This window comes from Silene latifolia, chromosome Y (genome assembly GCF_048544455.1).
Source record: "Silene latifolia isolate original U9 population chromosome Y, ASM4854445v1, whole genome shotgun sequence".
Taxonomy (NCBI): domain Eukaryota; kingdom Viridiplantae; phylum Streptophyta; class Magnoliopsida; order Caryophyllales; family Caryophyllaceae; genus Silene; species Silene latifolia.
Genome location: NC_133538.1, coordinates 33,308,628 through 33,325,644, shown reverse-complemented (window position 1 = coordinate 33,325,644; position 17,017 = coordinate 33,308,628). Strand labels below are relative to the sequence as shown.

The following is a 17,017-nucleotide window of genomic DNA, read 5'->3' as shown; positions in this document are numbered from 1 at the left end:
ATTTCTTTAGCAGTGATCTGCATCTCCAATTGACACTCCATTGTATCACATCTTGTACAGGAACATTCATCCCAAGCCATATCATTAATCTATCCCAGCATTTCTGACTGTAAACACATTGAGAAAGCAAATGCTGATGGTTCTCAGCAGCTTGAAGATAGAAATCACATAAGCCATTAGTAGGTAACCCAAAAGCTTGCATTCTATCCTTAGTAAACAACCTACCCTGAACTGCCATCCACCCCACAAAGGAATGTTTAGGAATATTGGACTTATTCCATATCAAAGGAAACCAACCACACTTCACCTGCTCCCCTTGCAGCCATTTGTACCCCTGTGATGCAGAGTAGTCCCCAGCAGTCCCAGTCCACACAGAGTTAGTATATCCAGGTTTCATAACCTCTTTCACATGGCAAATTCGTCTCCATGTCCAACTAGTATTACAAGTAGGTTGATAATCCATCCAGTGTTGCCCTTTCATATATATGTGATTTACCCATCTAATCCAAAGATGGTCAGCTTTAGAGGCAAGCCACCACACATACTTACCAATCATAGCCTCATTCCAAAGTTTACAATTAATTATTCCCAGTCCACCATGCTTCTTTGATTTGCATACCTTATCCCATGACACAGCAGGAGCTCTACAATGTTGTTCCCCCCTGACCAGAGATAGGTTCTACAAATACGCTCAATTCTATCAATGACTGTAGTGGGTATGACAAAGATCCTTGACCAAAAAGAATGAAGTTGAGAGAGAACAGACTGCACAAGAACCATTCTGCCTGCATAGCTTAGCTTCTTGGCCCCCCAACCCCTAATTCTCCCTACAATTTTATCCACTAACCTGGTGCAATCCCCTATAGCCAGCCTCTTATAGGAGATAGGCACCCCCAGATACCTAAAGGGGAAAGTCCCAAGTTTAAAACCAGAGTAAGTCAGAATATAATCAATATCACTTTGAACCATTCCATTAAAATAAATGTCAGATTTATCCCTATTCATTTCCAGCCTAGAAGCTTTGGAGAAAGTGGCAAAGGATCTCAATATAATAATGATAGAACCCCTATCTCCCCTACAAAACATGAGCAAGTCATCTGCAAAGCACAAATGACTAAGTTGCAAAGGTCTACATAAGGGATGATAATTGAAGTCCATTCTAGCAGTCACCTCATTTAGAATCCTACTTAAATACTCTATACAAAGGGTAAAAACCAAAGGTGACATGGGATCCCCTTGCCTAATACCTCTCTTTCCCTTGAAATACCCAAAAGTGTTGCCATTCAAAGAAAGGGAGAACCAGGGGGAGGATACACAGACCATGATCCACTTAACCATTCTGTCAGGGAAACCTAGAGCAATAAGCATCTGTTCAATGAACTGCCACTCTATGGAGTCATATGCTTTCTTTAAATCAACTTTCATGATGCATCTAGGGGAACAAGCCTTCCTATTGTAAAGTCTAACAAGATCATGGCAAATCAGGATGTTGTCAACTATATCCCTTCCTTTAATAAAAGCACTTTGAGTGACACTCACTATAGTAGGAAGAATAGGTACAAGCCTATTGCAAATGACTTTAGAGATAACTTTATAGACCACATTGCAACAAGCAATGGGCCTAAAGTCAGTCACAGAGATAAGCCTAGCTTTTTTGGGTACTAGGGTAAGGATTGTAGAGTTAACCTGAGTGAGTAACTTCCCAGACTGGAAGAACTCCTTCACTGCAGCAACCAAATCCTCCCCCACAATATCAGCAGCATCTCTAAAGAATTGTGATGTATAACCATCTGGGCCTGGGGCTTTGTTGGCAGGAATAGAAGAGAGGGCCTGGTTAATTTCCTCTGAAGTAATCTCCTGTACCAGACTTTGACATTGTTCAGCAGTAAGCACTGTTCCTTTTCTGACAGTTGGGACATGTACAGGTGTGACAGCTTTGCTAGAGCCTAGCAGATGCATATAATACTCCACAAACGCATCCTCAATAGTTTGGGCAGTAGAACAGTTGTCTCCATTAAGATTTTGGATGCTTAAGACTCTATTACTCATTCTCCTGGCCTTCAAGATACTGTGGAAATAATGAGTATTCTCATCCCCATCCTCCATCCATTGAGCTTTGGATTTTTGATACAGGAAACTTCTCCTAGCCTCCTCAAGCTCTTTATAACTAGCAGCAGCTTCCTTCTCGTTTTGTTGAATGCTTACATTTGTAGGATCAGAGTGCATTTGAGTTTGAATCTTCTGAAGATAAAGCTTGGCCACATTGGCAGAAGTTTCTATATTGCCAAACACCTCACCATTCAGCTGTCTTAAGCAAGGTTTAAGCAGCTTCAACTTTTTAACTAATTGGAACATTTTATAACCAGGAACATGGGTATACCAAACCTTTTGGACAGTGGCATTGAACTCAGGCACTTTACCCCACATATTAAAATATTTAAATCCACTCTTCCTTCTCTCAGGTTCATTTCTCATGTTAATGGTGCATGGGCAGTGGTCAAATAGTCCTTCAGGATGGAAGACAGTAGTAGTATCAGGAAACTGCATTAACCACTCATCATTAACCATAGCTCTGTCCAATCTGCTAAAGACCATAGCCCCAGGTTCGTGCTTGTTATTCCAAGTAAAAAATGCCCCTTGAGCTGGCAGATCAAGTAAACCACACTCCACAGCACATTCTTGGAATCCTTTCAACTCAGCCATTGTTACCTCAGACCCAATTCTTTCAGACATACCCAATACATTGTTAAAATACCCCATAGCAATCCAAGGCCCATTAACAACAGAGTGCATCTCCTTCAAAGACTGCCAAAGTGAGATTCTCTCAGCAATTCTATTAAACCCATATATCACAGACATCCACCAAACAGCCCCAGTTGGAAGAAAGGTAACTTTAGTATGAATTACCTGAGCTTCACTTCTCAACACCACTACATCATAGTTATTAGCATCCCACAAAATCCAGATTCTACCCCTAGGATGAGCTGCGAAGTTATTTGTCATAGCCCAGTGAAGTCCTATACTCTGGTGAATTTTATTAACAGCACAACTTCTAACTCTAGTTTCAACTAGGCCAAAAATCCCTACATTATTAGTATGCATAAACCATCTAATATCTTTATGCTTATTCATACTATTCATACCCCGGACATTCCAAAACCCCAAGCTACCCATATTCCAGGTTAGATGAAGACTCTTCCATTTCCCCTTCCAGGACCCTCCTATAGTGAACAGAGTGCTCCAAAACCTCCAAAAAAGTCCTTCTGGCACTACCTACAGCAATCCCACCATGTCTGGTCAGTTTAGTAATGATTTTAGCAGGAGTAAAAGAATGAAATGAAGCTGGCATAGGTGTAACAAGACCCCTAAACCCCTCCATCCCTCCTATATTTGCTACCACAACAGGCTGACTAGGAGTGGGCACAACATCAGTAGTCCTATGGGCCTCAGCAGGTGTAGGAGACAGCACAAGAACTTCAACCACAGGAGGGACTTCCACCCTAGGAGGTTTAGGCACCCATACCTTCTTCCTGACAGCTGGTCTAGTCTGCTTCTTCCTGCAATCCCTAGCCAGATGCCCTAAGCCATTACATTCAACACATTTAGTTGGCTTCCACTCATAATGGATAATCTGCCTATGAACCACATCCAATTCATCAGTAAATTCAATCACGTCTGGCAATGCTGCATCTATTGGGACTTCCACCATAACCCTAGCATGGCTGAGAAAGGTTTTTAATTGAGTATTACTGTCAGTTCTCAATGGTTTTCCAACAAGTCCAGCAATCTTTTGAAGAGCATTACCCCAGAATTTTAGTGGAAGACCATATAAACGAATCCAGATTGGCACCATATCCACTGCCTCCCTTACTAACTTAGTATTCGGGGTCCACTCCTTAACCACCACTTGTTTGTTCTCAAAAAACACAGGCCCTGACTGTAAGACTCGAAGTTTCATTTCCTCAGTTTTAAAACGTACCAGAAAAATCCCATTAGAATTAAAAGACAGTTTATCATAATCTGTATACCCCCAGATACGCTTAATAAAACTCTCAATAACCTTGAAAGGAGGGTTAGCCCCAAGGACATGTGGACCAAAAGCTGAGTTCAGAATTAACATCACTATCAGTAAGTTGTAGAGGCCTTACCCTAGATGATGTTTCAGACCCAGAAGAATGACCCCGCCTTGAAACCTCCTCCCAGTCAGAAGCATCCTCACTGTCTTCTTCCATAATAGATTCCATTCCATTGCTCAGATTAAACGGCCGAAGAATCGACACAGGTTCCTCAATAATCCCCAAATCAGCAAGGCTTTCATCCTCTCTATGTAAACTCGCAAATCTCGATCCAGAAGAAGTATTATTATTTAGTGTATTAGTAGTATTTTGTGATTTTTTAGTTATTAATTGTATTATTCTATTAGATTTAGGAACGTTTTTCCGGTGACGAGCCATTGCAGATCAACAGAAAAGCTAAAACCCTAAATCGCCTTTATCACGCTATTACTTTCTCTCTCCAGCATTTCTCTCGAAATTTTTAAGTATATGCCTGGTGTGATTTCAGGTTTTTTTTCTTTGACTGTTTTCTAATTAATTTCTCAAATTCCTCCATCGTTTTGCCTGATGAAATTCCAAATAGTCATATCCTTGTTTCCCAATTGACTTAGTTCTCTTTAATTTGTTTGTCGTGCTCAGAAAATTAAATCCCCAATCAATCGTATCCTGAGATCCACGCAAGCCGTTGCAACCTCGTTACAACTCCGGATTTGGCGATGAGGTGACTGATAAAAGAGCATCGTCGTATTTTTTTGTTTCCTGATGTGGGATGAGAACGGCGGTTGTGCCGCCATATTATTGATGACGGAGCACTGTCGATCCTTTGGTTCCTGATATGGGATAAAATCAGCATGGGTTGCGCCCGTAGCCATCCTTAACGGACTACTATCAAACCTACTGGTCGTTATTCAAGGCTCCATTTCGAACTGTGAGTGGTTCCGTCCTTTTATGAAATATTTAATTCAGATTCGTCTTTTTTCCTCTTTTTTTTTCATTTGATTTTACTGGTCAGGTTGTATGTCTGATAATACGATTGAAATGATCGCTTTACTGGTCTCGCGAATCAAGTCGTGTGCTTGATAATTTGATTGAATTGATAGCATGATTTTAACAATACATTTTTTTATGTTCTATGCTGATAATAATACATGATGTAAATTAATGTATGCTTATAATGCTAACGATATATGTTGATGCACCTTCGACAATGAAGACCACACTAAACAATTAACGACGCATTTGTTTTGAAAAAATAGACTAGATAAATGTTTGTTACATTTCCATTACTAGTTCTGTTAAATAAAAATGAAAGATGGTGTTGTTGAGCATGATCCAGGATAGGGGCGGGTATTCGAATTCAGATAGGAATCCAGCCTTTGGCCGTGATTTTTCTTAGAAAGTTCGGCTTATCGACTTCTACTAGAATTCTTAAATCTCAGTAGCTATTCCTATTCTGCACCTGACAAGAATGGGTATCTGGTAACTCGTTATTTAATACGGATAAAGATTTATACTAGCCCCCAGTTTTCTTCTCTTTAAATAGCACTCTCTCTTTAAACTTCTCCATCTCAAAAATTTCCTCTTCACTCACAATGTCTCAAAATTTTGAAAACGCTCTAAAATTGTGGCTTGACAGCCTCATGAAGGATGAAAAGGACTACATTATTGGTGTTCAGCTGGGACCCTTGCTACTATCGTTGAAACAAGTTAAGATCTCCTGGGATTTTTTACGCGCTGCCGCTTTATTTTGGGATCCTGAAGTTCACGTATTCCGCTTTAGTGATCGTGAGATATGTCCTATGAGGGGGGAATTTAGTGCCATCCTAGGACCATCTGTTCAGTCTTCTCCTGCGCTTCCTAGTCTCGATGATGATTTAAGAAAAAACTTCAAAGATTATCTGGGCATTACTACTCGTGTAGATGAATTTTTGAACGGCCGTAGGGAAAATCTCTATCATCTGATCGCACACTTCACTTCCCCTAGCTATCCCAGGACTGTGATTGACTTCCATTATGCCCATTGGTGTTATGCCTGCTCAACCGTTATCTATTTGTAAGCCCTTCCAATGTTTACGGACACGGCTGCCTTCTAAGAGTAGTAAAGCACATGCGCAACGACTGCTCACCTATGCCTCTGGTCTTAGCTGAAACTCTTCATTGCTTAGATACCTTACGACATAATCCAGAAGCTGCATTCTGCGGTAGCCCCCTGTTACTTCAGGTAATTTCTTGTGTCATTCACACAACTCACATATTTTCCTACTTTTGATTCCTTTTCTTTTTTTTTTCGACCTGGTGTGGGTCATTTTATTTCTCTTTATTTTCTAACCTGGTGTGGGTCATTTTATTTCTTTATTTTTTTTTTTCCTGATCTGGTGCGGGTCATTTTATGTCGATAAATATTTGTCCTAGGTATGGCTACAAGAGCGTATGCGACTAATTGAACGACCTCTCGATCCCAAATCTTATCAACCTCATAGCTTTCCTGGCAGACAAAGAGTTGTGAAAGGGGAGCAGCCACTTAGCTACTGGAGGGAATGGATAAACAGTGGGTTTCCAATTCGTTGGACTATATCATGGTGGCACATCCCTGCTATAACGGCCCCGCGATCTTCTATAGCATTCTATAGACTACCTGGCCTTACTCACTCCTCTTTCATATTTCCTTCTCGCTTGCTACGACAATTCGGGCGAAAACAACGAGTACCTTCTTTAGATACTGTTTCTCCTGGAATTTCCCTTATTACCCATTCTTATCTGCGTAACTGGTACCAATACTGGAATGCACGTAGGTTCTGGACTATACAAAAGGTTCCTGACTCAACCTACATAAACGATCATTATAAGGTTTGGATGACATCACACTCTGTAGAGGAGCGTGAATCAGCTCGTCAAGCGGAACGTAGGTTGCAACTTGATGCTACTGAGATGGGAGAAAGACCTGACCTGACTCAAACAAACTCTAAGACTCTAGTAGAGGACACAAAAGTGGAGGTAGTAGAAGTCTGGTTTGGAAAAGAAAGAAGGATCAGAATGACCCGGATGATCAGAATGAAGCAAGAAAGAAGAGTACAAAGGCTAAGGAACCTAAGGAGTGAGAATAAGTGGAATCTAGAGTCTTATAAATGTAGTTGTAGCTTATTAGGATTGAAATAAAGGGATGGATTATGAACTCTACAAACCTCAAAGTTTGTGTAGGAATTTGTTTTTGTTTTTTTTTACTGCCATGATAACTCTAGATATAGAATAAGAGGAACAATTGTTAGTTTTCTCCGATTAGTTGCCACTTTTTTTTTTTTTTGAAAACTCCTAATTAGGAGCGATATATATTGATAACAAAACTTGCTACAGATTCTAATATTTTTTGAACCTGTTACTTTTTCTAAGTTATTTTTTTTTCTTTTTTTTTTTGTTTTATCTCCTCTCTGTTTTTTTTTTTAAAAAAAAAAAACTGAGAGGGGTCTCCATTCTGAATTGCTGCCAACTCTGTTTGCACCCTTCTTCGTCTTCTGCTTCCTTGTTCATTCATTCTGCTGTGGCTGTCCTTTATGTCTGACTGCTACTACTGGACTTCATTCATTATTTTTGGACCTGGTAGGGGTCTTTTCTCTTTTGTTTAATAATTTTTTTTGTTTTTTTTTTTGAACCTGGTAGGGGTCTCCATTCTGAATTATTTTTTTTTTCTCTTTTGTTGCGATTTGGCAGGGGCTTTTTACCATTTTTTTTTTACTTTCGCTGCGTTTTTTTATTTTACTCTTTTACTTAACATTAAATTTTTAATTTTTTTTTCGACCTAGAGGGGTCTTTTTTTTTTGGTATACTTACACATGATATTTCTTCAACTGATCAAGATTGGTTAATTGACTGAACTCAACCCCTTCTATGTCTGTCAGTTGCACTGCCCCTCCTTTTAAAATCTTTTTAATTATGTAAGGGCCGACCCAGTTTGGTTTGAGCTTGCCTCTCGGGTCTCTGACCGGTGCCCGTATTTCTTTAAGAACTAAATCTCCATCTTTTAAGTTCCTTGCCCTGATCTTTTTATTAAAAGAACGAGAAATCCTTCTTTGGTATAACTGAACTTGTTTAAGAGCTGCTAGTCTTTTCTCGTCTATTAATAGCAATTCTTCATATCGAGCTTGTACCCAATCCACTTCCGGTATTTGGCTTTCCAATGCGATTCTAAGAGAGGGAATTTCAAGTTCTATAGGAAGTACTGCCTCCATCCCGTAGACTAGTGAATATGCTGTTGCACCGGTTGGTGTTCTAACCGACGTACGATATCTCCATAAGGCGAAAGGCAACTTTGCAGGCCAATCATGATACTTTTCTGTCATCTTTTCAATTATAGTTTTCACATTTTTATTCGCCGCTTCCACTGCCCCATTCATTTGTGGTCTATACGTAGACAACTTACGCTGCTGGATCTTGTAATGCGTTAGGAAGGCAGCCACATCTTTCTTAAAATGGGAAACATGATCACTAATCAACTCATGAGGGACACCATACCTACAAATTATATTTTCAGTGATGAATTTGGCAACATGTTTAGAAGTCAAGGTAGCATAAGACGCTGCCTCAACCCACTTAGTAAAGTAGTCGATTGCTACTAATATAAATTCATGTCCTCCGGTACCCTTGGGAGTGATTTTGCTAATTATATCTATGCCCCATATCGAAAATGGCCAAGGTGATGCCAAATTGTACAACAATGAAGGTGGTATATACTGTGCATTGGCATAAATCTGGCATTTATGACACCTCTTAACATACTGTGTACAATCATGTTCCTGTGTCGACCAAAAATATCCTATCCGCATTATCTTTTTTGCTAACATCCGGCCGTTCATGTGCGGTCCTCAAGTACCATTATGCACTTCTTCGATAATTCTTTTAGCTTCCTTTCCATCCACACATAAGAGTAATATCCCTTGTTAATACTTCTTGTATAACTTGCCTTGACTAAGAATAAATTATGCTGCAAACCTTTTGATAGTGCGCTGCGTCCTTACATTAGAATCTGGCAGAAAGCCTCTTCCTAAGTGATAATTTAAAACATCCGTGTACCATGGTGCGTCATCACCACTCCATTGTATCATCAAGGGCCATACAAGATCTTTGGTTCCTCTCTTCTTTCAATGCACAATGGAATATTTTCTAATTCATTTGGAATATTGATCATCGATGCCAATTTAGCTAGAGCATCTGCAAATTGGTTTTCATCTCGGGATAGATAAAAGAACTTTGGATCATCAAAATGCTTCAGAATGGTTTCGAGGTACGTTTGGTAAAGTGCCAGGCCCTCGCTTTTGACTTTCCATTTTCCCAAAATCTGATTTATAACGAGTGACGAATCTCCGTATACTCTCAAGTTTTTAATCCCCAAGGCTGTTGCCGCTCGAAGTCCTAATATACACGCTTCATATTCTGCTTCATTATTTGTGACGCTAAAATCTAACTTGACTGAAAGGGGGGTATGTGCCCCATCTGGTGAAATCAAAAGTACCCCTATGCCATATCCCTTTTGATTGGATGCACCATCGAAAAATAACTGCCAATAGTCGTCATCAGTAACAAATATTTCCTCGTCAGGGAAGTCGTATGCTTCCTGTTTGTCTTCTGAAACGGGAAAATCAGCTAGGTAATCAGAAATTGCCTTTCCCTTAATCGATTTAAGAGCCATAAATGTAAGATCGAACTTAGCAAGCATCATGGTCCATCTTGCTATTCTGCCGCTAAGAACTGGCTTTTCAAAGAGATACTTAAGAGGGTTCATTCGTGATATGACATGAATTGTGTGGGTCACCATGTAGTGCCTTAACTTCTTGGTGGCCCACACTAATGCTAGACAAGATTTCTCGATTGGAGAATAATTGGTTTCGTATTCCAGGAATTTTTTGCTCAGGTAGTAAATTGCTTTTTCTTGACCATCCTGAACTTATGCTAACATTGCACCCATTGATGTCTCGGTTACTGTCAAGTCTAAGAGAAGTGGTAGTCCAGGTCTTGGAGGGACCAGGATAGGTGGGTTTTCTAAGTATTTTTTTACTTTTTCGAATGCTTGCTGACATTGTTCATCCCATTCAAGGGATGCCCCTTTCTTTAGTTTCTTAAAAATTTGTTCACACACCATGGTAAGCTTGGATATAAAATGGCTAATGTATTGTAACTGCCCCAAAAATACCCGAACTTGCTTCTCTGTTTTTGGTGGTGGCATATTTCTAATTGCCTTGATCTTGGATGGATCAGCCTCAATGCCTCAATGCCTCTATTACTAACAACATATCCTAAAAGCTTCCCAGAGGTAACCCCGAAAGCACATTTTGGCGGGTTGAGTCGAACATTATATTTTCGTAGCCTATCAAAGAATTTTTGTAACGCGGTCGTATGACCTTCTCTATCCAATGACTTTATTATCATATCATCTACATAGACCTCGACCTCCTTGTGCATCATGTCATGCAATAGTGTTGTGGTGGTGCTTTGGTAAGTGGCTCCCGCATTTTTAAGTCCAAATGGCATAACCGTATAACAATATGTTCCCCATTCAGTGAGGAATGTAGTTTTCTCCATATCTTCCTTGACCATTTTAATTTGATTATACCCCGCGTAACCATCCATAAAAGAAAGTAGAGCGTGACCAGCCGTGTTATCCACTAAAATGTCAATATGGGGTAGTGGAAAATTGTCTTTTGGACTTGCTTTATTAAGGTCCCTATAGTCAACACACATTCTGACCCTTCCGTCTTTTTTGGGTACTGGAACAACATTTGCCACCCACTCCGGGTAGTTAGCTACTCTTATAAAACTTGCATCTAATTGTTTTTGTATTTCCTCTTTTATTTTTAATGCCCATTCTGATTTCATCCTTCTAAGTCTCTTTTTTATGGGTTTTGCAGCAGGATACAGTGGGATAGTATGTTCAGCAATTTCTCTGTCTATGCCGGGCATATCTTTATAAGACCAGGCAAACACGTCGCGATATTCCGTGAGTACTTTAATCAAACTCGCTCGTTCTTCTGAGTTTAGTGACAACCCAATCTTTATTTCTTTCTTATCTTGATCAGTGCCTATGTTTATTAATTCCGTTTCCTCAATTATTGATGTTTTATTTTCTTGATGTGTTAATGCTTTTATTATATCTTTTGGCAACTCATCTTCATCGGAAACTAAACAATCAGAATAAGAAATAGGAAGGGTAGGAGAACCAGACAATTAATTGAAAGCTATTTTATTATCCTTTGAAAGAAGTACATTAAGGAGTATATCACTAGACACGGAATTTGAATTTGAACTAGAAATAACAGGGGAACTCCCCGACTCGGCATGAAAAGAAATAGGGTTAAGCCCCGACTCATGTAGGACACTAGACTCGATGGAGGTATGGAAGGGTGAAAACCCCTGCTTGCTAGACTTGCTAGACTCTGACTGACTCTCTATCTCAGACTCGGTTTCAGACTCGGGTTCGGACTCAGCTTCCTCAAACATAGGCCCTTCTCCCACACTGATTTTGATACTCTTTCCATTAGTTGTAGTCCACTTCCAGGTTTTACGCCATCCATGCTCCATGTTATTGTTGCAATGGGTTGTGAATAGCTTAGAAGGGTCAAAGTTGTTGTCTTGAAGTGCCATGACAAAATGCTCTGAGTGTTTTATGGGTGCCTGTCCAAAGAGTAAATCAAAGGCATTATTATTTGTTTTTGGAATCCATTCTTCGGTTGGCATTTTTAATGGGAGGGGAAGTGCCTCCTCATAAAAGTGACAGTCCTCAAATATTTCAAATCCAGGAACTTTCTGTTTTGTCTTTTCGACAAAGAATGGTTCTGGAAAGTTAAAATGTGGAAAATAATCACCTTCTTTGACAAATTGTCCATTTAATGTGTGTGGATATGCACCTATTATTTGATTTGTAGGTTTATTTTTTCTCTTAGCAACTTTTTCCTTCATTCTCTTTGTCAATGCTTCTCTTATTTCTTTTTTGGATGGGTGATATCTTAACCCAAAGAGGTCGTGTTTGGTTCTATTAAGTGAAGGGTCGGATGCCCTTTTAGGCGTCTTACCAAGTGTTGTCCCATGCATGTAGCCGCTGTTTTTCATTATTAAGTTCACAGTAGTATTCGCATAATAGGGGCTAGTTTTTTTATCAATGGGATGTGACCCGTCTTCTATGAAATCGACCTCTTCGCTGAAACCCCATAGGTCTACGTCATCTTCACCATGGTTAACTTGCAATACTGGATTGGGTGTGTTCTCAACTCTGGCAGGTGATGCATCTAGAGTGATTAATGATCCTTGAATTATCATTTTGACTTTTTGATGCAGGGATGAAGATATGGCATTAAGCTCATGAAGCCACGGCCTTCCCAAAAGAAGATTAATGAGGCAGGTATGTCGATCACCAGAAACGTGACTTTCTTTTCTATGGGTCCAGTAGTTATATTAGTTGTCAACAGCCCTAATACGTCTCTACGTGTGTTGTCATATGCACGAACAATCCGATTAGTCTTTTTAAAATCTTTTTCCTCAAAGCCCAAAGCTTGGGCAGTTCGAAGTGGGCAGAGGTTTACTGCCGATCCGTTATCAACTAGTGAGAGTGGAACATATTTATTGTTGCATAGCATAGTTAGGTGGAGTGCCTTGTTGTGTTTTATCCCTTCTGGGGGTAAATCTTTATCAGAAAACGTAATGATTGGTGCCTCTCTGTCCGTTGTCAAATAACTTGCTAGTTCAGCCGTGGTAGTTGCAGATGGGACACTCATACTTGTTAATGTACTTAGAATAGCATGCATGTGTTCCAGCGAATTGCATAATAGATCCCAAACTGTAATGTCAGCCTTTAGTTTCTTGAACAACTTAATGAGAGCATCATCTTCCTCTGCACTTTTATTTTCTCCTTCTTTACTTTGCATAACCTGGGATGGGCTTGCGTCAGTAGGTTTATGGTGCCTACCTGACCGAGTTAAATTTTGTACATTGTTCTGGTGGAGTTCATTATCAGTGTTATCTTCACTTTCATTGTCTGCCCAAATGTCACGGGACTCACGTTCTTCATCACCCCAAATATCATGAGTCGTATCATCATCTTCCCCTTCATCTTCCTCATCACTCAACCATAAACCCATAACATCAGATATAAACTGAGTCGGGTCAGCATAAACGGGGTTATTAGCTGAGATGGCCAGAACATCTCCGAGTGGATTTTTATTATTGTTTGGTTTTCGAGCTGCTTTGGGTAAAGGGATAGTGCGATTATCAATCAAATTTTGGATAGCATGCCTTAAGGTGAAGCAATAATCCGTATCGTGCCCTTCACCTCTGTGATATTTGCAATATTCATTTTCTCTCCATTTTGGACTTTTGTTTGCTGGATCTGGAGTGGGTCCAATGGGCTTTATATATCCTTCCTTAATTAATCGATCCAGTGCTCGTGACAGGGTCATACCTAGATCAGTGAACTCCCTTCTTGGTTTTTGTTCCACGACATTTACTGAATCTCCTCCTTTAGAGGTTGAAGAAAAGTTTTTCTTATCTTTGTTAAAGCAACTTTTGGACTGATTTTTTGCACTAGACTCGACAACATCATCTTCTATTTGTATACCGATCTTGTTTAGCCGAGCAATGGATTCAATGCCTGCATAGCGCATGTGTGATTTATAAGGTTCCCGTAAATTTTTCACAAAAATCTCAACCTGTTCGGCTTCGGGCGGTCTTTCAATCATTTTTGCAGCTTTATTCCTCCACCGAGCTAAAAAATCGGTAAACCCTTCTTTCTCAGTTGGCTTCGTAACTTCTAAATCCCGCCTTGTGATCAATAAGTCTGCATTGCTGGAGTATTGTGTCAGAAATTCTTTTTTTATGTCTTCCCAGTTAGATACACGTGTAGGATCTAAGGAGAAAAACCAACTCCGGGCTACGTCTTCTAGAGTGGAAGGAAAAATAGCCGGAAAAACTGATGCATCCTTCTATTAAGGCCATTGCTTGTACAAAGCTTCTTATGTGGTGAGCTGGATGCTCGGTACCCTTGAATTTTGGTAGGTCAGCGGTCATAAATTTCGGAGGTAGTTTGCCTCGCATGTTCGGCATGTTACATTCAACATCGAGTAGGTCGGCATACTTAGTGTTTCTTTTGATAAGTTTCTCCATGTCCTTGAGCTTTTTGGTTACGTCACCCTCACCACTACCGTCATCCTTGATTTTGTCCTCTATGGATGACAATCGGTCGGTCAAAATGGATAGAGCATTCTTAAGGTCTTTGACTGATTCTTCGAGCGACATGGTGACTGGTGGTTGGGTTACAAGTACGGCTTGCGGTATACTAATTAGTCTTCCTGTACCTTTCTCTCGTCCCCAAGCTGGAGTGACTACTAAGTTTGGGTCTTTTTTACGCCTCCCTATACTGGATCATGACATCTTAGCTTTAGAAAAGGATTTTATTTCTTTTATAACAGGACTAGAATGGAGTATGTGAATACACATGTACAACTGCTTATAATGAGAATTTTATTACTGTATGAGATCTGAATGCAAATGTCTAATAACCCCTTTTTTTGGTTATGCAGAGAATGGTGCTATGCGCAAATGCTGACAGGAAATCTTGCCACTGCCTAGATACGAGTTCTTAGGTATATACTCTATACGTGACAAATAACGAACCACCTATAAGTCTATAAATCAAGTTCAGTAATCCTTGAATGAACTAAGTGATGCATACATGATGTAACGAAGGTATAATTGAAGTTGATTTTTTTTTCTCGCTAGACTCGCATCGGCGAATAGATTAAGAAAGCAGTCGACATGATAATGCTAAATGCAATGGTTTATGGATGAATGTTCACATGAGACTGAAGTGATGAGTACTATTTTTTTATGTGTGACTGACGAACAAAACGAACTCTGTACTTTTTTTTTTTGGTGTGCAGGACCGATTGACAGAATGACAAACTACGCACTGGCGGACTGAGAACGAAACTGACGGACGTAATTGCAAATGCATGCTTAGGCTAATTTATGGCCGTATGTGAGTGGACACAATGCATACTAGCTATCCCTGTTAACACACGACTTGAATAATTTCTATTTATCATATTTTTTTTTGGGGTTAATTTATTACGAGTAAGATCATGTCAATAATTATCAACAAACAGGACACATAATATAGCCTAACAAAGGTTCTACGGGATCTATGGTTAGGTTTGTGGTTGATAATTGGGTACTCACAACATTAAAATACCCGAGGGTATCTCTCGCTTTTGTGCTCCCCGGTCATATGGGACGGACGAGTTGCCAAAACGCGACGTCATGAGGTGGAAAATATGTGTAAGGCCTAGTCGGTCGAGTGGACCTTCTAAGTATACAACATACTTTACCGAGGGTGAATAGGGTAGCTTAAATGGCGTAATATTGGCTAACGAGGAGCCTACGCCTTTTTTTCCGTCTAAAACAGGATATAAAGTATCAACAATCAAGTCAAACGTATGTAATAAATTAAACAAAATCGAGAAGCAGAACAATGTATTTTACGAAAGGAGTCCACAAAAGAAAATTATTTAATAAACGAGTTCTTAATATGTTGTTCTTATCAGCACGTAGACATGCAATCAATTATAGTGCTTCTTGTTCATTCTTAACTTTTTTTCTTCAACTCACAATACTTGCAAGTACTACCGAAAGCAAAAACGACGTCAAATATACATTATTACAATTAATTTCGAGTCTTACCCTTTTATTAGTCCCCAGCGGAGTCGCCACTGTGAGATCCCTGAAAAAATCTCCTATTTTAAAATATATAAGTAAATAGTATGGAGTCGCCAGTAGGTTTTATAATAAAACATACAAAAATAAGTTAACGGAAAAGACCCCTTTTGATCCCTGGAATGGGGACTGATCCGTCACTCCGGTCTGAACCAAAGATTGCAGATTCGGGGTTAAAGGTACGGTCAAGGAAAGTGTTAGGCACCCAGACCGCCCATCAAACTGACGACCTCTACTATTTATCTGTAATATTATATATTTGACGATTCAGACAAAAAAACGTTTTTAAAACAATTTTATACAAATTATTTACAAATAACGAAAGCTAAATTACGATAACATAAGAAGTAAAGAATAAATATGACACCCTTAAGCTTACCTGGATACGGCGTTTCGACAATTAGCTTACTCGAACTGACTTTAGGGCGTCTTTATGCTCAAAATAGGATGGATGTATGTATGTGAAAGTATAATGGGAAGGTAGTATTTTGTATGGAATAGTATTTCTTTTTGTGTAGATTTTTCTGTGAATTTTTTGTGTTTGAATAAGGGTGCAAAGGGAAGTATTTAAATTAATTAGGACGAGAGTATTTGATAAGATATGAAATTTCTGAAAACGGAGTTTTGCATGAACACCTATTTGCAAACCGTGTAACATTATCTTTTAGTGTGCTTTACTTATGTCGTGCCGTCCTCCTGATTTCCTCGTTAAACTCCACTACTTTGCATGAATATCAATTCTTATTTTTAGAATTTACATCCTGACAAAAACTCAAATTCCTTGCTCTGTATTTCGATATTCGGCAACTCATGTGACACATGATGTTGGACTTTAACTTCACGGGCCGGAAACAATGAATTCAAGTCTAGTCAACGTGAATCACTGAAACAAGACCTTAAAACTATAAGTTAGGCTGACTTATATATATATATTTGGCCCAACTAAACCCCATTTTAACCGCAACACATACAAATGTATAGTTTCATTTACGGTTTTGTGCCATTAATATTAACTGACAAGAATTCCTAATATGGTATAATCCTTAGAAATAAATGAATGGTGAAATATAGTCAGTGGTCGAAGTGGACCAGATGATAAAATGATTGTTTTAGGGACAATTTTGAGCATAAAGCACCCTATATCAAATTCAAGCAAGTTTCATTCCGAATTAAATAAGGGCCTCATCATCGGGTGTTCGCAAGGCTAGTAGACA

General features: G+C 39.4%; 1 long non-coding RNA gene across 1 annotated transcript; it reads left to right on the top strand.

Annotated features, from left to right (window-relative positions):
• The first annotated feature begins 4,163 nt into the window (after positions 1–4,163).
• On the top strand, positions 4,164–15,341 carry LOC141628351 (uncharacterized). The gene is made up of 7 exons (XR_012537122.1): positions 4,164–4,327; positions 4,424–4,563; positions 4,695–4,983; positions 10,952–11,040; positions 12,375–12,438; positions 14,612–14,674; positions 14,972–15,341. It is a non-coding gene; the product is annotated as an uncharacterized LOC141628351 (long non-coding RNA).
• The last annotated feature ends 1,676 nt before the right edge of the window (positions 15,342–17,017 follow it).